Here is a 17124-nt window from a genome sequence, read left to right as displayed (position 1 = left end):
CGAATTACTGCTGCGAGGGTGCAGAAGTGTAAAATCATATAACTCCAACTCATCACAACACTCACCAGATGTTTTTATTGTGAGGTAAAATGTAAGAAAGAACGATCCTCTATAAGCAACGACTTGGCGACAGTGGGAAGGAAAAACTCCCTTTTAACAGGAAGAAACCTCCAGCAGAACCAGGCTCAGGGAGGGGCGGGGCCATCTGCTTGATAATATAAATAAAAAACAATAATGTGATAGTTATAATAAACAAAAGTGAATCTTAGAAACATGTTCAATAAGTTAAAGTGGAAATATTCAGAGCAGCTTTGCGTGATTCACTGTTCGGACCACACGGAGCTGGAGCTGTGTCTCTGAGACGACCACGCTCGCTGCCTCTGATGCCGCTTGTCGAGTCCCAATCCTCCCAAAATCAATCAACTCTGAGAGACTGCTGAGAGTTAAAAATCCTTTCAGCTCCAATAAAATGATCATCGTTCTCCGAGCTGCTTTAGATCAAGTTTAACGCCCAAAATGAATGATCAGTGAGTTGGTTTCCATCTACAGATCTGCAGCATGTTTGTGGGGTTGGTCAGAGTGGGTTAGTTCAGCTGTTCTTCTCAGTGACCGTTCATGTTGGAGGACCTGAGATGTTTGAGATGATCCAAGATGCAGGTGACCAGACCATCACAGGGCAGACGCACAGAGAGGCAGACAACCGTTCGTGCTCACACCCGACACTCACACAAACCGTTTCCCGACAGGTCAATGGGAGGAGCTGCAATACCTGCTGCTCCCTCTAGTGGTCACCAGTGGGCATCAGCTGCATCCATCTCACCGCTCACCTGTTGGACAGGAGCGCTTCTGGGCTCATTTCATCTGTGTGAGGTCAAACATGGTTCTAGACATATGACCAGTTATCAGTTTTTAAAATCATACCACATGACCACACACACCAGCAGAAGACTCTCACAGCACTGGGACGAGAAGGGAAATCATTTGGCATCTTTGGTGATGCTACATCATTTCCCTCTTTTATAAACTGTTCTCCAGAAAGCACACAGTAGTAATGAATCCAACATTTAAACTATTTTAAGTTCGATAAATTAAACAGCGTGGCAAATCTCAGGGAATTAATATCAAATAAAGCACCAGAGCATGAACCCCAGAGCTGCTGCTGCTGCTCATACACACACATTAAAGCTGAAAGAGCAACTTCACCACACACACACTTGCAAACAGCTGCTGATGTCCTCCAGAGACGCAGTTACATCACTTTGAGGCTGCCGGTGTCACAGCGTGCAGGTTGGTTTGATTCGGGTCACTCGCTGTGCCCACCATGTGTTGCATCATATGAAATATTTACTGAAGTAGCTGCAGCCTCAGTTTGCATATCCCAAGATACATAAAGCATAAGCCTAATGACTCCATCTTTTATCTTCTCACATCACTGTCAGGTTTTGTGCTTTTTGCACACTGCTGGTAGCACCGGGGTCCCCTGGTACTCCACCAGTCACTGTGTGGGTTTATATCCAGCATGTTTCACTCAGCTGTCCTCCTGCAGTCGCGGCTTCTTCTCCGTCTCTGCTGCAGCTGATCAGATTCCCGATTTCCATTCTGACAGTTTGAGTTTTTCGTGGCTGATGTTGTTCTGTAAAATAAAAAGTCAAACTCCTGAAGAGAAATGACACGAACTGAAGTGACGGCCCGTCTGACAGCTCCGAGGTCTTTCTTGTCGGTCGCTCGGTGCAGCCCTGACTGTTTGTACGGCTCTGAGGGAGAGCGGCCTGTAAGTCAGCACGCTCTGTTCACACGCTACGGCGCAGCGGCAGCAGCTCCATTAGACGCTGCATGAAAGGAACCCTGTCAATCCAATACACATACTGAGAACGAAGGACGTTTCCCAGCATGCACTGCATGGCATTGTACTCGAGTCCTTTGTGTGTGTTTGTGCAGTGTGTATATATATATATATATATATATATATATATATATATATATAGAGAGAGAGAGAGAGAGAGCATCTTGAACTTGTGTGGTGCTGAAACAAATTTAAAGAATCTATTATTTATATTTGACTGAGTTTGTGCTGCAGTCCTGTGACCGTATACAACAGCCAGAGAGAGCAAACAGTTTGTGTATCAGGCTGCAAACTCACTGACTCACTGCTGCCTCTGCTGGACGTTAGTAGAATTGCAGGTTTCTGTGCTTCGTGTTTTAGCCTCTGAAGCTGAATGTGTTTCATTCAACCCTCTGACTCAGTGTCTGTAAATGATTAGTACGACTCTGCACACCGTATATATACACATGCATGTAATATGTAAATGCATGCTTTATGAATGCTTTTTTTAAATGTATACTCATCAATAATATCTCATTAACCCTCAGAGAGGCTGCTGTAACCAGCTTCACAAGCCTGTTTCCTCTCTGTGTCTCAGGCACACACATGCACTCGTTTCCTCAGGCAGGTATGAGCAGATTGTTTGCTGTTTAGGAGCTGAAATATAATTAAAAGTCAATGAAGAGCAAAAAAATTGTCGCTCTGCGCTTTGTTGATATCAGAGCGAAGCCTCCACAAAGGGAAATTACAAAAACTAGCCTGCTGAGAAGAAAGACTCCCTGAATTTTAGCAGCTAAAATTGTAAAATTGTAAAGAGCTCTTTTGGAAATGCCTGCAGCGGTGTGGGTGGTGCTCATCCAGCAGGTGCTGAAGTGAGAGGCTGCATGGTTGCAGCTTTGCGATACAGAAAATATCTGCAGGAGCTTTTTTGTTGTTGTCTTTGTGAGGAGGTTTTTTTCTGAGGGATAAAAAACGTCACAAATAAAACTGAGGAGGTGGTGTGGAGGTTTGGAGGATCTGTGGATGCTGCTTCTCTGCAGCAGAGCATCCACACACACACACACACATGGATCCATGGTTGAATGCAGGCTGGATGGAAGCTCCGAGTCTTTGCTCGCTGCACACGTAGACACATTTATTTGAAACCCTGAGTGTGATTCTCATTTGGATTCAGGACACAGACGCCGTCTCTGCATCTACAGGCTTAAAACTTTCCTTTCTGATAAACGAGATCATTAGGGCTGCATCAGGTGACCCTGACTCTCGTTACGCTGCGTTAGGCTCTGCAGGATTTCTGTGCCTCCTCTTCCCTCTGTGGTGGAGGCAGATGGCCTCCACCCCTCCCTGTGCCGGGTTTTCTTCCTCCCCACTGTCACCACGTCACCCCACTCACAGGGCATCGTGTGATATCTCAGAGCTGTGAAAATAAACCTGAATGAAACAGGTTATAGTGCCGCTGAAGCCTCCTTGTTCGGGAACAGCCTTCAGCTCGGTGTATATCATATTTCTCATTTATTATGGACCATCTAGGGCATCTTTACACAGTCGAGTCGACGCTTCAAGCTAAACAGGCTGCAGGAGGAACATAATAAGTCTAAGTCTCTGAGCTGTCCTTTCACTTTCCCCAAATCTCTAACTTGTCCGTGCCTAATCGTGCCTAATCACAAACCGTTTCCCTTTCTCATTTCTTTTCATATTAAAGGGAATTTGATGCTCGAGTCTCTTATGGCAGTTAAATATTCATCTGCCCGTTTTGTCCTGCTTTAAAGGCTTCAGCGTCGGGCTGAGGAGCAGAGGTTGTGTTGGCTCTGTTCCTGCAGCAGTTTGCTTTTGATTTCCTCCGATAACGAATCGAATCAGCGTCGCCGCCGTTTGTCGCGTGCAGCTTGCTGTGCTGCGTCGTTGTGGCTGTGAGCAGCAGGTTGTCGGAGCGTCCAAATTCCCAAAGTATTAACGGCTTAAACAATCAGAAGAACAAGATCTCTGATGCAGCTGTTGTGGGTGAATCTCATTAATGTTTACACACATGGTGTTTCATGCTCAGCTCTTCCAAACAGCTGCTGCAGAGAAACTATTTCTGCAGGAAAGTGAGAGATAATATCCGAGCGGGAACCTTGACATTTCCTCATACGTGCTGCGGCGCCTCTCATACGCGTGGTTCATCTAAGAGTCAGCGCTGTGCTTTTGCTGGAAGATACGTGATATGTCCCTCGGGGAGGAGCCAGCCAGAGAGGATCCAGGACGATGCCTCGTCTTACAAAACCTCAAATCCCCGTGCTGGTTCTCCGCTCGCAGTTCGAACCCTGAGCCCAGGTTTAAGCAGCCGCGGTCCGAGTCGCCCCCGCTGCGAGGACGACGGCTGCCTCTTCTGTGGAATTACTCTGCAGAAATCTGAACCCTGGGTTCTGCTTGGACTTGAGTTGTTTCCTGCGAGAAGCAGGATTAAATTTTGATTATGAAGCAGAAAATTAATTACAGTGTTTGTGTAAAGCTCTTAATTGCCTGTTTGATTTATGAGTTCTGTATAGTGGAGCGTTAAGAGGATTTCAACTTTTTTTCCTCCCCGCTGCTCAACGTTGGCTGAAGCACAGTGAATATTTAATGCTGCTTTGCAAGCGTGTTGCGTACGAGCGCGGCGGCTGCAGAGAGCACGATGACGGAGATCCTGAGCTGTCAGTCTCTGTGTAGCTGAGGGACCTGCACAGAGCTCATACTGTGTGTGTGTGTGTGTGTGTGTGTGTGTGTGTGTGTGCGCCCTTTTGGCACCTGTCCACCAGGTAATGAGCCTCCTGCTTTCTTCAAAACAGCTGGAAGCTGCTCAGCAAGGCCGCGGCCTGCAGCAGAAAGTCACTGCAACACACAGATGCACTGATCAGTGGATCACAATCATGAGCATAACCAATACACTCTTACACTGATGTGCAGCCCAGAGAGCATTTAAACAGTACAACACAAGAGAATCAGCAGATTCGATTTAAGATGTTATTTGTCTGCACCGAAAATAAATCAAAGAAAAACGTTAATAATTGTTTAAAGTAATAAAGTAACACTTGTAAATGTAAAAACTGTAGTACAGAGACGAGTGTGCAGGGCTGAGAGTGCACCTGCATGTGTGTTGTGTGTACTTGTGGTTTATTCAGCAGCTTTTGGCTTGTGGGAAATTAAATATGCAACACCTTCCACTGAGTGTAGTTTCAGGCTGTGAGGTGCTCGAGCAACAACTCCAACATTAATACTTTATTAGTCCAACACATTAAGTATTAGTAATCTAAATATCTGACGCATCTCTGAGTTTCCAGAAGTTAATTAGTTTAACTAAAGTTTTGTTTAACAGCCTTTGTGCTCATTGGCAGCTAACAAAGTGCTAATAAGTCCTTATTAATAAAATATTACACTTTAATGGTGCCGTTAATATTCAAGTCTAGCACAAAAACACAAACGGCCTCACAGGCAACAAACACCAGTTACCATCACTAACATCCTACCTGTCAGCAGGTGAGTCAAGCTTCAGTCCCCACTTTCTGTTACAGCCTCAGGATCAGCGTTACCACAAAGAGTCAACGAGATCTGGAGAGATTACCCAGGATGCATTTGGCTTCCAGCTCATCAAGCCTGACCACACGTGCCCGAAGAAGGAGAAGAAGAAGATGTTTGACTTGTTATTTTCTTCTTCCAGCATCGAGCCGTCTGTTGAGCTTGAACCATTGGCTCTGCTGTGTACACAATAAATGAGGAAGTTACACTGAGCCAAAGCCTGTTGCTGTATAATGAGGCCGGAGAACCGGGGTCTACCTCGGTGACGCCTAAATGCAGCAGGATATTCATTTATACTGTGGCAGTTCACAACAACGCTCACTTTGAGGCAGATCCTATCGCGCAGTTTTGATCCCCTCTGAGCAACGCGTGGTGACGGTGTCGAGCAAGAACTTCCTTTTAACAGGAAGAGACCTCCAGCAAAACCAGGCTCAGGGACGGGCGGCCAAGAAACTACAGGAGAGAGAATGGTCGTGTCCAAATTCATGGGCTGCTTCCTCCTGAGGACGCATTTGTAGACCGATTACGTCACAGCGATGCGCCGAAGGCTGTCCAAATTCGTAGACTCCTCCGAATGCAGCCGACAAATGCGTCCTCCTTTTCCCCGAATTTGAAGGATGGGTCGGGTGTGTCCTTCGTGGCCCACCATATCCCAGAATTCATAGCGCGGCCCAGCCAAACTCCAGTTTCCAACAATGGCGGCCGCTACTAAGTTTTAAAATTACTCATACTAATCTTTCTGTGTCACAAAATAAACTTTTAACATATTTTCAGGTGAGAAAGTAGCTGTGTAAACATCAAATATCTGCTCGGTTTATCAAGATATCGCATATTTGCGAAAGTGCTTCGACGTTTTCGGAGCATCTGCTACCCACCAGCTCGATAGCTCGCTGGGAGCTCGAGGGTCACTGAAGCCGCCGAGAACGGCACAACTCCCGGCACATCATTTTCAGATCACCGCGGATCATCGCTACTCGGGTTAAACGTAATATATAAGTCACTTAGACAACCTAAAAATGTTATTGTTGGGCTTTTTTCAGTGTTTTGTTTGTTCGTGAGTAAATCGGTTTGGCTGATTTACATCATTTCCTCCTTGGTTTTCACACAGCTGAATAAACGTCAAACAGAAGTGTGAGACGGTCCAGAGTTTACTCCAGTGTCCTGTTATATTTTAGATAGCAAGGAGCAGACGGCCGAGTTTATTAAACTCCACCGAGACAGCGGTGACACTAATCAGAAGGCTAGACCGTCCAATTTCACAGCCGTTTACTTCCGGCCTACACGACCTCCTGAGGACCCGGCCCACGTAGACCGTGAAGGCCGGGTCCTCAGGAGGATGCAGCCCATGAATTTGGACACGACCATCATCTCCAGGTCAGTGCAGTCAATCCTCAATGCATCATGGGAAATCCTTCAGCAGCATAACTACGGGAGGATTCAGGGTCACATGATCCAGCCCTATCAGCTGCATCAAAAAGGAAAGTTTAAATTCAAATCTTGAAAGCAGAGAGCGTCTGTGTCCCGAATAATCCCCAGACTGGGAGCTGGTTCCACAGAAGAGGAGCTTCAAACACATCCAGGTGGCAAATCTCATTTAAGATGCGATATTTAAGAGTGTTGCATTTCTGCTTTTCATGACTTGATAAGTGCAGTCTGTTATTATTGATGCAAGAACAGAACGGAGGTCCCCGAGCACAGACATGGCTCCAATTATAATTACTGCAGATGGAAATAGCAGTATTTTTGCCTGTGTACTTGCTTCCAGCAAGTATACAGATGGTCTCTCTGTGCATAAGTTGCTGCTCCATCCATGGGGCTGGCACCAAGTCTGTCAAGTCAAAACGAACAAGTCAAGAGTCACGCCACAGGTCGGGTCAAAGAAACCAGATTTGTGGCATCTCGTTCTGGCATGAGGTAACAAACTGAGAAGCAGGATACAGGCAGACGATCTGACAGGAAGTAAAATCACCAGGGGAGCTACTCTTCAAAATAAGACGGGAAGTAAATGAAAAACAAAGGAACAAGAAGAGGCACAGAAAGCTACGGGGACGGAGACGGGTCACGTTTGTCACCGGGAATCAGAGCTGATGCCTGACTGACAGGTCGACTTCCTAAAGATTACAAAGGACCAACATATATTTGGAAACTGATGCAGTCATGAAGCACTCCTGCCCGCAGCGCAGATATGAGGTGAGAATCTGCTGGACCGCTCTGACCCGTTAAGTCTGTTTCGCTCATACTGCTGGCAGCTCGGACTTTGGACTCATTAGAAACAATTAAGCTCATTCCCCGGCTGATTGCAGCAGAACCCTCACGCCGGGAGACCTGGCCTCGACATACCGCAGACGACTGTGAAATCCAGGAGCTCCAGCTCTGATCAGCGGCACGCCGTGGCCTTCATACCCAGCCCGCCGCTGTTTATCTAGCTCAGAGCTGTGTTTACTGAGCACAGCCAACACGGCGAGCGTGCTCCCTCGCCAGACCTCGCCAGTCTTGTCAGTGACATCACATGTAGCAACAGGACAAATAATAAGAGCCTGTGGAGGCTGAGTGGATGTGGACAGAAGATGGGAGTGTCAGAGTGGCACTTCAGGCCGTCTGGTTTTCTTTGCTGCTCTCGTTCTGTTTGTGATTTGACACGTTGTCATCAGAGAGATTTGAAGCCTCGGGTTTGGTGATGCAGAGGCTGAAATGTGTTGTTTCACTGAGGAACGAAGAGTCTGCTCAAGGCTCGAGTCAGGCATCCTCTCCGTCCCTGATTCTTCTGTTTCACTTTGTTTTCTGTTATGTTTGGTTCACACAGTAAAACTTGTTAGTTTAAGGAAAGTTTTGAGGTTTTGCTGACGGAGACACACGAGAGTGGCAAATGTTTAGTAGGTTAAATAGAAACAGAGATAAATCCAGCAGAGACGGTTCGTCAGAAATGATCTCAGTGGAAGGACAAAAGCTTTGAGCTTTGAACTAAAGATCCTCACAGAGATGCCAGAGTCAGACTGACCTGCTCACACTAAACTCATGTTTACAGCTGTTTCCCATTTTACTGCAAAATAGAGTTTTGTGGCAGCTGGATTTTTACCTTAAATGTTCATTTTGAGTTATTGTTGGCTTAGTTTTAGGTAAGTTCATTATTCCATGTGTCTTAACCCTTTAAAGACGGTCGGAGCGCCATTTTGCGTAACTATTTTTAAATCCCGGTAGCTCTGCAACCACGTGAAGTAGCGCAATAATTTTTTTTGCATATGAAACCGGAGGAGTTGTACTTACATCTTATGCCATCAGCTTGTCCTCGGTCACAGTTTCCTTCCACATATAGCTTTGCAAAAACTGCATAAAAAGCACTTGCAGCAACAAAAACATAATATTCCAGAAACACACTTTGCCGATCCGATCAGCTGTTTGTAACACTTCCTACGTCCATCAGCACGAACTATCGCATGTCCGCCATGACCTCCCCGAAACCGGAAGTGACGTCATTTTGAGGAAATGTAGTTTTTTTACCATCGTGGCCTCATGAGCCTATACTGGTGTTTTTAAAAGTTATCTTTGACTTTCTGACTTTCTGTGTGGTTTCTGGGATGCTTAGGACTCATATTGCACTGCTGGAAATAGTTTATTTTGATGCATATGCTGCTTTTTTGCAAATTTGCATTATAATATTTATTTTCGTTTTTCCTGCAGTATATAAAAATTGGTGTATTTCAAAAATAAAACTATGAAGACACTCAAAATAAATTTCCTGTGGTGGGAAACTATTTTGTGCAACTTTTTTGTATTTACAGTTTTGAGGGATAAGCCTCTTAAATTTCTCTAACTAGAAATATATGTTAAAAAAACAAAAACGATTTTCAATTTTTTTGTAGTTTATTGCACTTTTTTGCAATTTATGTAATTACTATGCACTTAATGCAGACATATTATTAAAATTTAGGCTGTAATGGTTGTATTGATGTATATCAACTTGAAATGCTCCCAAAAATGGCTCCACAGCATGTAAACATATAATATAAGCTCTGGCGGACTTGGTTCTATGGTAGGTCTTAAAGGGTTAAATGTGACAAAGGCTGCAGGTCTCTGTCGGGGTTTGATCCCAACGCTAACCCTGCATGTTGGAAGCCGACGCTGAAGGCTACCTGTGCAGTTAAATATGGACCTCGCTTAATAATATTCCAGGCTGGGTGTGTTTCATGGTCAGCGGGTTCAGAGAGAAACTGTCTTTATCAGTCAGCAGTAAAAGGTCAGCGTGGTTTTCGCTCGTTACCGTCCGTGACATGTGAGAAAAGATCTTTAACATCCGCTCTCCGACAGAGGCGACGATTTCACAGCCCTGTGGTGGCACTGATGGATTACGACGTGCTCCGAGGTCGATGCCTGAGGATAATTCATTCTGCTCAGGTTTCAAACTAATTTCCTACACTGAGGAAGAGTGGACGCCAACCGTCATCTGCAGAGAACAGTGGCTTTACTGTACTCGGTGCCTTTTCCATCTTTGGAGAACAAACACAGGAAATGTCTTCGGGGTTACCAGCCCTGTGGTACCGAGGACTAATTTAAAACTTGGAGACTTGGAGGATAAAACTTTACATTTCAGCTTTATGAAACCTGCAAACAAACCAGTTTTACTTACAGCAGGAGTGGGGATCTCAACGATGAGGTGATTACCAGGCCTCCGGAGGACTTCAGGACATGTTGAGGAGTTCATTTAGTCGTTTAAATCAAGGACACATCTAAAACCTGCAGGACACTGGCCCCCGAGGCCTGCAGGTCCCCAACTTTGACTTAAAGTGTCACAGTCTAAGGACTAAATCTGGTTTCTGCTCAGCAGGGTTTTCTCTATAAGCATCTTTGACCTTCAGTATCGTGGTCGATATCAGAGTTTGACTAAACTGCAGCAGTGTGATGATGGTGTGTGATGAAGAGGAGCAGAGAAAAAGGCATCCTGCATGTTTCATCTGTTTTCTGAAGTTGGAAACTTTATTTTGGTTCAATGTTGTGTTGTGATGTTGTTTTTCAGCCCTGAAACTTGTAGAGCTCAAACTGTTGACCCACCTCTGTGTGTAGTTCAAGGACCTGTAAATCTGAGCATCTTCACAGTATGGAGGTCAAATTTAGGACGCCGTCGTTAAATGTACGATATCGTAGAAACAAATCAGCTGATCCTGAGGCAGTCGGTCAGAGAGAAACGAATACTGGAGAAATAAGAAAGTCGAGTCCCCGGTAGTGCTCTCGCTGCAGCATTTCAGACCTGTGGGCCAAATATGTAGGAAGAAAACTGCAGAAGGCAGAAAAAGTTTCAAGGCGAGAGTTACACGAGGTCACGAGCAGCGGTTACCGAAGGAGACTGACGGTCAGAGAGCTCGCTCAGCTATGGTTGTGCTTTTGTTAACCACAAGTAAGCCTGAGGCTCCACGGCTGTCTGACAAGCATACTTCAGCTTTATTTTGCACCACATATACAACTCACTTCCAAACGGCTGCTAATGCACAATAGAGATCATTAGAAACCAGTGGACGCATTAAAACTAAATCCTAAGACTGAAGTTTACAGGAGCCAAAACCTGAGCCTTAAAGTGAACGCTGAACGCATCTTCTGCTTTAACAGGAACTAAACGTTCCCAGAAAGCATCACTTCCTGTCGATTAGGCTCATATAGGCTTTTAAGGCAAAATAAACCTTTATTTGTAGCTTTTAGATTTCTGGTAGTTTGCATTTAACAAAATGGATTTAGTCTGCAAAGAATGCACGCACCTACAATACGGTAAGCCGGCTGAGAATACCTCAACCAGACGTTATAAGCAGCACATTGTGTCCCGCATTCAGCGCTCTCATACAGGGAGTCGGACAGTTTTTTTCTAATCCCATCCGACACCCTCCAATCTCAGAGCACAAGCTGAGATTAATGCTGCCGGCTATTTTCACTCCTCCAACCAAACAAAGTGATGCAAGGCTGTTTACCAGCTCGAAACTCTGCAGGAGATCAAGTGTGAAGCAACCTAATAGGATTTGCACTTGAACATGTTTCCTGATTCTCAGACAAAGAGGGAAATGATGCAATTTGGGATTAATGGAGGAGAATGAGGCACAAAGAAGTCAATAAAGTAGTGAATGGAGGGATTATTGAACCGATGACTGAATGAATAAAAGGATGCAGTGACCCAACGGTGGCTGTTCATTGATTTAGATCCTCACCTTTGCCTACCTGCCTTTGGACGCTTTCCATGCTTCACCTGTGATCGTGACCTGCATGTGGTTGTGGATGCAGGAGGCTGGAATTCCTTTGTGCTGCAGCGCGGCGCAGCTCAACCTCAGAGCAGAGCCGCTGCATCGTCATCAGGAATGCAACCAGGTGACGTGTCCAGCATATGATCGGGAATGCCTCCAAGTTGACCGGAGAACCCCAGAAATCCGAACATGCGTAGGTCATCTTGGACATTTTAACCCTTTAAAGCCGGTCAGAGCGGCACGCTCCGTTTTGCGTAACTATTTTTAAATCCCGGTAGCTCTGCAACCACGTGAGCTAGCGCAATAATTTTTTTTGCATATGAAACCGGAGGAGTTGTACTTACATCTTATGCCATCAGCTTGTCCTCGGTCACATTTTCCTTCCACATATAACTTTGCAAAAACTGCATAAAAAGCACTTGCAGCAACAAAAACATAATATTCCAGAAACACGCTTTGCCGATCCGATCAGCTGTTTGTAACACTTCCTACGTCCATCAGCACGAACTATCACATGTCCGCCATGTCCTGCCCAAAACCGGAAGTGACGTCATTTTTGCGGAAATGTAGTTTTTTACCATCAGGGCCTCATGAGCCTATACTGGTGTTTTTAAAAGTTATGTTTGACTTTATGACTTTCTGTGTGGTTTCTGGGATGCTTAGGACTCATATTGCACTGCTGGAAATAGTTTATTTTGATGCATATGCTGCTTTTTTGCAAATTTGCATTATAATATTTATTTTCGTTTTTCCTGCAGTGTATAAAAATTGGTGTATTTCAAAAATAAAACTATGAAGACACTCAAAATAAATTTCCTGTGGTGGGAAACTATTTTGTGCAACTTTTTTGTATTTACAGTTTTGAGGGATAAGCCTCTTAAATTTCTCTAACTAGAAATATATGTTAAAAAAACAAAAACGATTTTCAATTTTTTTGTAGTTTATTGCACTTTTTTGCAATTTATGTAATTACTATGCACTTAATGCAGACATATTATTAAGATTTAGGCTGTAATGGTTGTATTGATGTATAGCAACTTGAAATGCTCCCAAAAATGGCTCCACAGCATGTAAACATATAATATAAGCTCTGGCGGACTTGGTTCTATGGTCGGTCTTAAAGGGTTAACGTGGGAGTCTACGGGGACGGACTCACTGCTGGAGCCTCTGCTGGGCGTTAGAGGAGCTGCAGGTGTGGTTGCTTTGGTTTAATACGCTATATGGACACAGAATTAACCTTTGAGTTCAGGTGTGTTCAGGTGTGATCTGTAAAACCCAAACATCGATGAAAGAAAGGCTTGTTCACTAAAACCTGCTGTGGTGCTGCAACTGGATGTGACGTCGGCAACAATGGAATTTCTTGGAGTTTCTTCCCTCCTGGATGCTCCTCATCAGCCATAGTGTCAGACCAGGTGACGACTCAGAGCCAACTCGATAGCTGGAGAGCTCCAAACCTCCTCTGGGATTAACACCAACACAAAGACGCTGGCAGCTTCATGGCCGAGCAGCTCCTGTGGGAGTGAGTGTTTCAGTCCCAGAGGTTATCACCTGACCTAAACCCAGTACAGCGACAGTGCTGGTTTCTATAAGTCTTCTCTTATAATGAGACTTTCATAAAAGCTGCTGAGTGGCACCAGTGGACTCATCGCCTATGCCAGTGCCACTTTGAACCTTCAAACTGGGAAACGGAGAAATGCGCCGTGGATGGCGAGGTCATCTGAGTTGTGAGTGGACACAGCTTGCTGATACTGAACTATGCAGGCACAATGGGCCCTGCTGGCCAAAAAAGCCTTGGCTGGACAGATTCTCCTCATGCCGATGTTATTACTGTTGGAGGTCCGTGATGGCGGTTAGCCGGCCGAGCCCAACAACAAAAGGCTGTTTTATCCTATTAGCTGAGCGTTAACGTGTCTAATTCCTCTCGAGCTGTTCGGTCTGTCTCTTTGGAAGAGGCACGGAGAGAAATGCGAGAGAATCCCGAGATCCAGTTCAGCGCAGGAGGCCAAGACACACACGGCAGACGCATGTATGTGGGTACGACCCTCTGCCAGCTCCGCTGTGAGCCAGCGCTCAGCCTGGGAGGCAGGCTGAAACGAAACCTGCAGAGGCATGTCAGAAATGTTAATTCTGGTTGACCAGGCATAAATAACATTGTCAGAGGAATTAGAGTTTGTTCCTGTCCTGTGGGTTTTACAGACTGCCTGCACTGTCGCTGCTGCAGCAAAGCTTTCTCCAGCTGTTTAAATTCATGACTATTGTCCCGGTGGTGCACGGGGTAGATCGCACTCAGAAGGGAAAACTTTATTAATCCCTGCAGGAGATTTCCTATCGTAACAGCTGCTCGGGAATGTGGAAGTTTTAAAATTATACAACTGCAGCAAAAAAGCTGAGGAAACTGGATGGCCTCGGGAACCAAAGGACACGCTGTGAGGATCTCGATCCAGATTCGAGCCGAGCCAAGTTCTGATGTTTTATCAGCAACAGATTCATAAAATATCTGCAGACGTGCTCTGAAGGAGGCGACTCTGGCCCTGTCTGCAGAGGCAGCAGCTGAGATTCCTGTCCACGCAGGACCCCAGGTGTTTGTCTCTGTGCCCTAAAGGAGATGTAGGAGTCCTGCATCACCTTAATCAGCAGCTCCTTTAGTTCACCTGAAGTCTGGATGGTTCACAGCAGAACTCTAAACTGTGAAAAAGCACTTTGGACGGCTCGTTCCCCTCTGACTTCCAGTATTTTCCATAAATACTTCATTGTGCTTCATTTTTCCTCTCTCTCTCGCACACACACACACACACACACACACACACACACACACACACACACACACACACCGAGGCACCACAGGGTCTGTAGTGACATCACTGACCCAGGGAAGCCAATTTTCCTATTTTTGGTGACACACAGCCAGGAAAACTCTCTCCCGCTCTCTATCAGAGCCTCACTCCATCACTCCCTCTCTTTCATCTCAGCTTTTCACACAGCAGATAAGACAGGAGAAAGGTCGGTGTTCGGTGGGGGGGGGGTGCACCGAGGCTGTAGCAGCTTCGTGTGACCGCTCGCCTCAAACAGACGACTGTTTCGTGTGACGTAATGCTACTGTTTGGTTCTGCAGAGGCGGTGGCTCTCATCAGTGCTTCAGCAGAGAGACCTGCTGTCTGTAACCGCCGGACTCTTCTGCACTTTGGAGAACGCTCCCGATGGGACGATGCTGCGCGCACGGATCACAAACTGTCAGAAATGATTTGGCTGCATCCAGTCAGGCATGTTTTGAGTAAGAGGATTGGATTATGTATAATTCAGATATCTTGGCCGCGTCTTTTTGAGCGTTTTTTGGCCTGGTGATGGTAAAATATCGTTGAAATAAGAAACCGAGTGTGCACAGAGGTTTCTACAGCAGCAGGAGGACTCTCGAGGCCTGCTGCTGCTGTACGATCACAGCCTCCACTGATCAGCCTGAGTTTCACACCAACATGTGTCTCAAACAGATTAAGAGTCACTGCTGAACATGAAGGCAGGGCCAGAGAAGGTTTGATGAAGCCGACTGGGGTTTCCACCAGTCCAGGACGGTCACGCTGGCGATGGTTTTACTCACATGTGACTAGGGATGGGTACTGGTATCCGGTGCCATGATGGCACCGGTTCTGACATAAACGGTAGTAACCAGACCAAAAAGCAGCGCACATTTCGGTGCTTTTTTTTCCTGAGCTGTGATACACTTTAGATTCTAGCCAATCATTTTAGTTTCCGAGGATAGTAGGCGGGTCCAGGTACGTACGTTCTTTTAGAGCAGAGCTACAGATTAAAAATGCCCAAGGCGAAGCGGTCAAAGTCTGGCTGTACTTCACAGCAAAAGATGCAAACTCAGCAGCTGCAACAAGTGCTTTAAGCTGATACTGTGATGCTGTCAAAGGAGGTAACACCTCAAATCTGATGAAACACCTGGCGACGCATAGCGTTTTTTTAAAAGCCGAGAAATGCGCCGTATTTGATAGCTTGCTGCGAGACCTCACACCGAGCACATCTACTGCGGGTGTGGTGCCTGTTATCGACCCGGAGTTAGCAACATCCCCCAAAAACCCGAAGAGGAGAGTCCTGGCCCCTAGCCCTGCCAGTGTAGCAGAAATGATGAGGATGATGATGCAGCAGCAGCCGTTCTTCTCTGCGTGAGTAGCTTAATGTTGTTCGTGTGTAAATTACGTTGAGTAGGCTAACCACGTTATTACATTAATGCATGTAAGGTGAACTAGCAAACACCATCATAGCTACATGCTGCTGTCTTCTTGTTTGATGGCAGATGCTCCCTTCACCCTGGACAAAAAGGCTAAAATGACCAAATAAAAAGTGGAAAACAGTTAAACATGAGAGGTTTTTGGACCAATTTTGTGTTCTCCATTCTTTAAGCACCGGCACCGTTTCAAAAGTACTGGTTTGGCACCGGTATCGGATAAAACCTAAACGATACCCATCCCTACATGTGACCAACATAACGCACTCACACGTAAATGCTCTGAAATGTATTTAGGAGCTTGTGTGCAAACATAACATATACGATTCAGCCTCTGTTTTTCTACCGCAGCAGCTGTCGTAGTTGATGGTGGCGCTGCAGCTCCTCTGACACGCCCACAGCGACAAAGATGGTCGACAGCAGCGGCGTTGTGGCGCTGCTGTGGGTTTCTGAGTAAAGCTATGACCAGCTCTCAGACCACAACGGAGAGGAACTGGCAACCTGTCCTGGGTGTAGCCCATGTGTAGGCTCCGCCCCCACCCCATAACCCTGAATGGATAGGTTAAGAGCAGTTAAGGTGAAGCGTGTGACGTGTAGAAGTCTGGGGAATATGACGCGACCACATGCATACGTGAATATTTCTTGTTGAATGTTTGCTGGGTGATGCATCAGTCTGTTCTCCTGAACGCTCCTGCACGCCGTCATGCGCGCCCTCCTGCACAGCCTGCATCCAGGATTTATGATTTAGCTCGTGTGGGAAAATGTCTGTATTATATAATAGTGTATAATATAATGCGTAATATATACAGATTTATAAAAGAGCAGTGAGGTAACAGTGATATCTGTAAATGTAAATAAAAAAGTCCGTTTTTATCTACATCATGAATCTGAGCGACCTTCAAACTCTGAACACAGAGGTGGAAACATCTGTAACATCTGTAAACGTTTTACAGCGGCTGCTGTCAGCGAGGCTGCGATCAGTCCCGCTGCTCTGAATCATTTATTCATATTCACCTGTGGCTCCTCAGCCTATCGGGAGCGACCGTCAGGGTCTGACCGCTCGTCCCACCGAGAGACGTTCTTTTATCGAGTCCACGGGCCAGTTTTACCCAGAGATGCTTCTCTGTGTCGGGCTGGAAGGAGAGACGGCGTCAGCTCCATATATCCAATCGTTGGAAATCAGACATGTAGCCTGTGTTTCTAGATTTTTCCTCACTGAAAACACAAATAGACATTTTATTTGTGAAGCTATAAACTCGAGATTAAAGTGTAACTAATGATAAGTGATCCTGTAGAGGAAAGTTTTCAACCTAATCTTAAAAAGT

General features: G+C 45.7%; 1 protein-coding gene and 1 long non-coding RNA gene across 5 annotated transcripts in view; both read left to right on the top strand.

The window, feature by feature from the left end:
* The window catches only part of adamtsl3 (ADAMTS-like 3), a 212056-nt gene that overhangs the window by 83060 nt on the left and 111872 nt on the right, over nucleotides 1-17124 (top strand). The gene's annotated exons all lie outside the window — the stretch shown is intronic.
* On the top strand, nucleotides 750-13169 carry LOC146526284 (uncharacterized). Its single transcript, XR_014874265.1, has 2 exons — nucleotides 750-1932; nucleotides 1990-13169. It is a non-coding gene; the product is annotated as an uncharacterized LOC146526284 (long non-coding RNA).

This window comes from Neolamprologus multifasciatus, chromosome 1 (assembly GCF_963576455.1).
Source record: "Neolamprologus multifasciatus chromosome 1, fNeoMul1.2, whole genome shotgun sequence".
Taxonomy (NCBI): domain Eukaryota; kingdom Metazoa; phylum Chordata; class Actinopteri; order Cichliformes; family Cichlidae; genus Neolamprologus; species Neolamprologus multifasciatus.
This window is presented reverse-complemented; position numbering and strand designations above follow the sequence as displayed.